This window comes from Lactuca virosa, chromosome 5 (genome assembly GCF_052849685.1).
Source record: "Lactuca virosa cultivar CGN04683 chromosome 5, Lactuca_virosa_CGN04683_v6, whole genome shotgun sequence".
Classification (NCBI taxonomy): domain Eukaryota; kingdom Viridiplantae; phylum Streptophyta; class Magnoliopsida; order Asterales; family Asteraceae; genus Lactuca; species Lactuca virosa.
The window spans coordinates 364097161-364102976 of record NC_136430.1 but is presented as its reverse complement, the minus strand read 5'-3'; positions in this window follow the sequence as shown (position 1 = coordinate 364102976).

Genomic DNA, 5816 nt, shown 5'->3' with positions numbered 1-5816 from the left:
CTCCTTCACATGTCCGAAGCCCTCGCAAGAAGCCACGGAACCCTACTTCGGACCAGTAGACCTCGGTCCAATCAGGAGAGGACAGCAAGCCTTCGCACGCACAGACCTCGTGCGAGCCATCCCCCTGCGAGCTTCGGATCTGCGACGCGTGGCTCCTTCTCAGCCGTCGGATCAGGACTTCGGACCCCTATAAATACAAGGGTCATGCGAACCCTCCCGATTACTTTTGAGATTTTGCCATATTTAGCCCCTTTCTTCATATTTTCTTCATCTTAACATCCCCCAAAGCCCCGGTATCGATTATAAGCCTCGGAATACGCCACGAAGTGCCCGTGAAGCCCGAAAAATTTATCTTTTCGGTTTCGAAGCCCGACCCTCGTAGAGCCCGGTTTCTGAATAAAACTCCCGGATTTATTAGAAACGAATGTTTTAGGAAACGAATTGCTGCCCGATTTTCATCAAATCAAGTGAGTGTATAGTCACTTTCATTTTACACATAGATATGAAGTATTTACCTTATAATACGTGCTATGTGTAAATATATTAATTGTTTATTTGAGGTGACTGTTGAGTTGATGTTTTATACAAGTTTTAAACTGTATAAGTATTTTTATCTACAAATATGTTGGGTAGAACATGGGTAGATAGTGATGTGTGATAAAATAAAAGTAATGAGAGGCCTCGATGTGATTTGTGATTCAGTTATCTAGCGGAGTTTGGATGACGACCACGAACTTTCTAGACAGTCCAGTGGGAAACATTAGCAGGTCCGCAACTTGTAGGTGTTAATGAACTAGAGTGTTCATTCGCTGTACTCCATCCCCCTCATGGTTGCCTTTAGGACATGTATGGTTGAGGAAACCCCTTAGCAGTAGTGTCCATCCTGATCATATTCTTTAGGCTAGGTCCCTTGTGAAAAGTGTTTAGGGACGTAAAGTGAGGATAACGGGAACGGGTAATCAGGGTTATTGTTGATTGGTGAACTTAATAAGTTTATTATTACTGTGGGTTGAAAACCCTATATGCTCACCAGGCTCCCAAGCCTGACCCACTCGGTTTTTTTATGATTACAGGTAGTGGACCCCGAGCATAGTCGGAGGATGACGTGAGATATTTGGATTATAGGCCAGTAGTTGTAAATAACTGTAGTAAGGCTTATAATGTCTTGTTTATGCTTTTGATCTGTATCGGAACATGACATCCCGAGGTTTTGATATATATGGAAAATATATACCTTCTTAATGAAGGGTTTTGATAAACTTTTATCATATGTTGTTTGGGGACCAATTACGCAACATCTTTTGAAAAGATTTCTCTGATTTTATTTTAAAAAGCATAAATTAAATCGGTCTTTTCTGGCCGAGAAATTAGGGGATGTCACAGTTGGTATCAGAGCATTAGTTTAAGCGAACTAAGAAATATCCTACGATTTCTAGACTTAAACTTAGAATGCTAAGTGATGATTGTGAGATGAGTGTCTACCATATTTTAGACACGCGCACTAGTTTATTTTAGGAAAGATGCCTAAAATGCCCTTATGTGCTAAATGCTATGTGTTTGCCATGTGTGCCATTATTTGTTCGGATCTATGGTCTGTTGCCGACCGGATTTGGAAACCTTATGTGTGTAGGATTCTAAGCGTATGATTACGAGATTAGAACTAACATGTAAACGTTTTGGAGTGATAAGGGAATTGAAATGTCTAACAAGGATAAAGACCTAAATTCTCCTTATTTGGTATATAGATTGTAATGGCAAGAACTCGTAGTGGAGTTGCAAATGCAAACGGAAACAGGGATCAACAGCCTCAACCTCAAGTAGTTCAGCAAGTACCTGTTGTAGGAGCTGCACCTGAGCCAATGACGATGACTGGGGTACAAGCAATGATGCAGATGATGTTAGATCGCCAGATGGAGGAGACAAGGCGATTACTACAACAACATAGGGAAGAGACTACGATACCTGTTGAACAGCCCGTATTGAATGAAGGGCAATCAGTAGGAGGGAACTATAGTGGGACTCTTGGTCAAGCCAACCCACTGATAGTTAGACAAAACAACCAGGATGGAGGAGTTGATGGACGCGGATGCAAATACAAAGATTTCATGGCATCTAAACCGTCGTGTCTATCTGGAAGTCCGACACCGGTGGAAGTCATGAACTGGATCTCCGAAATGGAGACGATGTTTGAAAGCTGTGAGTGCAGCAACAAACAAAAGTCCACACTTGCAATTCCTCTGTTAAAGTCTGGTGTGTTGAGCTGGTGGAAGTTACTAGCTGATTCGATGCCCAAGGGAGAAGCTAGTAAGATGTCTTGGGAAGACTTTGTGCTACAACTGAAATTGCAGTACTGCTCTGAGCAGGACCTTCTGGAAATTAATAATGAGTTCCAAAATTTAAAGAAGGGAAAGATGAGCGTTACTGAATACGCTGCTAGTTTTACAGAAAAGCTGAAGCTTGTTCCTTATCTAGTTCCAATGGAACTCTCTAAGGTCAACAAGTTTGCCCTCGGATTACCAGCGGACTTTGGTCCGATGGTAAAACAAGCAACCACTTTGAAAGCCGCCATCTGGGTTGCTAAGAATGTGGAGATTCAGATTAGAGAGAAGGGTCTGGAAAGGGCAGAAGTTGGTGAGAAGAGAAAATTTGAAGGAACTTCAGGTTCCAACAAGAAAAGCAAATTTTCTAAGTCTAAGAAGTTTGGAGGAGGAGGAAGTGAAGTGAAATGGTGTGAGAAGTGCAAGAAAAAGCACTCTGGGAAATGTAGCGAGGGGGTGACTTGCTACAAATGTGGAAAGATTAGGCATTATGCCAACGTGTGTCCATCCGACAAGAGGGTATGTTTTGAGTGCCATGAAGAAGGGCATGTTTTTAAAGACTGTCCAAAGAGGAAGGATGCAGCAAAGCCCAATCTACCACCAAAGCCGAAGGCGAGAGCCTTTCAGATGACCCTTGAAGCTGCAAAAGAAGAAGTCGATGTCGCTTCAGGTACCTTTCTCGTAAACGAATTGTCTGCCCAAATTTTGTTTGATTCTGGAGCCAATTACTCCTTTATATCACATGAATTTGGTAGAAAACTAGCTTTGCCTGTAGATAGACTAGTTAATGCCTTATTAGTCGAGATTGCTAGTGGCAAGTTTGTACATGTTAGCCATCGTATGAAAAATATCCTCATTGACTTGGATGGGAATAAGTTCCACGAGTAATTATTGCCTATCGAGTTAAATGGATTCGACATAGTTTTAGGAATGAATTGGCTTAGCGCCAATGACGCAGAAATATTGTGTAGGAAGAAAATAGTAAAAGTAAACCCGCCAGGGAGAGAGTCGTTTATGGTGTACGGAGAAAAACGCAGAGTAAACTCTGGAATCATTTCCCTAATGAAATCCAGAAAGTGTTTGGCCAAGGGATGTACATCATATCTAGCGTTCGTGATCGATGCTAAGAAGGAGAAGAAGGAGGTGCAGAATATTCCGGTGGTGTGTGATTATCCGGAAGTCTTTCCCGAAGATCTTCCCGGATTGCCCCCTGATCGACAAGTGGAGTTTCGTATCGACTTGTTACCAGGAACGACGCCGATAGCAAAAGCACCGTATCGATTAGCGCCAACCGAAATGAAAGAACTTATGACACAACTTCAGGAGTTATTGGATAAAGGTTTCATTCGACCTAGTTCATCACCCTGGGGAGCCCCTGTGTTGTTTGTAAAGAAGAAAGACGGGAGCATGAGAATGTGCATCGATTACAGAGAGCTGAATAAAGCGACGATAAAGAACAAGTACCCGTTGCCGAGGATCGATGACCTGTTCGACCAATTGCAAGGTTCGAGCTATTTCTCGAAGATCGATCTTAGGTCGGGATACCATCAACTGAAGGTGAGAGAGCAGGATATCGAGAAGACTGCGTTGAGAACAAGATATGGACACTATGAATTTTTAGTTATGTCGTTCGGATTAACCAATGCCCCAACAGCTTTCATGGATTTAATGAACAGGGTTTGTAAGCCATACCTTGATAAATCCGTGATAGTATTCATAGACGATATCTTGATCTATTCGAAAAGCAAGCAGGAGCATGACAAGCATCTTCGTAAAGTGCTAGAAGTTTTGAAAAAGGAGAAGCTGTATGCAAAGTTCTCCAAATGTGAATATTGGATTCAAGAAGTCCAATTTTTAGGTCATGTGGTTAACCAAAAAGGAATAATGGTTGACCCAGCAAAGATTGAAGCTGTGATGAAGTGGGAACAACCAAAAAGTCCTACGGAGATTAGAAGCTTTTTAGGATTAGCCGGATATTATCGCCGATTTATCCAAGGCTTTTCTTCGATCGCTACTCCATTAACAGCTTTGACCCACAAATGAGCTACTTATGCTTGGAATGAAAAGCATAAGGAGGCCTTTGAAAAGTTAAAGAAGAGACTGTGTGAAGCACCAATTCTTTCGTTACCTGAAGGAGTTGATGACTTCGCAGTCTATAGTGATGCCTCTGGAGTTGGGTTAGGATGTGTTCTGACCCAAAGGGATAAAGTGATAGCGTATGCATCGAGGCAGTTGAAAGAACATGTAAAGAACTACCCCACTCATGATCTGGAGTTGGCAGCGGTAGTGTTCGCCTTAAAGATATGGAGGCATTATTTTTATGGTACTAAGTGTAAACTTTTCACTGATCATAAGAGTCTTCAATATCTCTTTAATCAGAAGGAATTGAACATGAGACAGCGGCGCTGGCTGGAACTACTCAAGGACTACGACTGTGAGATACTTTACCACCCTGGTAAAGCAAATGTTGTTGCTGATGCTCTCAGTCGGAAGGTAAATCTTGAAAAGAGAAGGCCAAGAGCGTTGAGAATTGAAGTCGTCTCGACAATTGTGGAAAGTATAAAGAAAGCTCAGGAGGAAGCTTTAGAAAAGAATGACCGAAAGGAGGAACGTTTGGGAAAAACATTGGTGTTTGATACAAACGGTCAGGGATTGAAGGTATTCAAAGATAGGATTTGGGTACCTAAGACGGGAGGAGTAAGAGGTCTTCTGATGGAAGAAGCTCACAAAACCATGTACTCGATTCATCCCGGCAGTACGAAAATGTATAGGAATCTAAAACCCTATTACTGGTGGCCGAAGATGAAGCTCGATGTTGCTAAGTATGTGGCCGAGTGTGTAACATGTGCTAGGGTTAAGGCACAACATCAGAAACCGTATGGGAGTTTAGAACCTTTACATGTACCCATGGGTAAATGGGAGGACATTCCCATGGATTTTGTGACTAAACTGCCCAGAACAAGGAACGGTCACGACATGATTTGGGTGGTCGTTGATCGCTTCACTAAGAGTGCGCATTTCATAGCCGCTAACGAGAAATGGTCTATGGATAAACTTGCGAGTTCTTACGTGAAGGAAATTGTGAGGCTACACGGTGTTCCGTTAACGATTGTATCCAATCGTGACAACCGTTTTACCTCAAGGTTTTGGAGAAGCCTACAAGAGGAATTGGGTACCAAGTTGTGTTTGAGTACAGCTTACCATCCGCAAACTGATGGTCAAAGCGAACGAACGATTCAAACATTGGAGGATATGCTGAGAGCATGTACCCTAGAATTCCAAGGTAACTGGGATGAACACTTACCTCTAGTATAATTTTCCTATCATAATAGTTTCCACTCGAGCATCAAGATGGCACCTTATCACGCTTTGTATGGGGAAAAGAGTCGAACGCCATCATGCTGGCTGGAAGCTGGGGAAAAGCAGTTTATGGGACCTGAGATAGTCCATCAAACTGCTGAAAAGTTGAAAGTGATAAGGGAAAGGATGTTAGCTGCT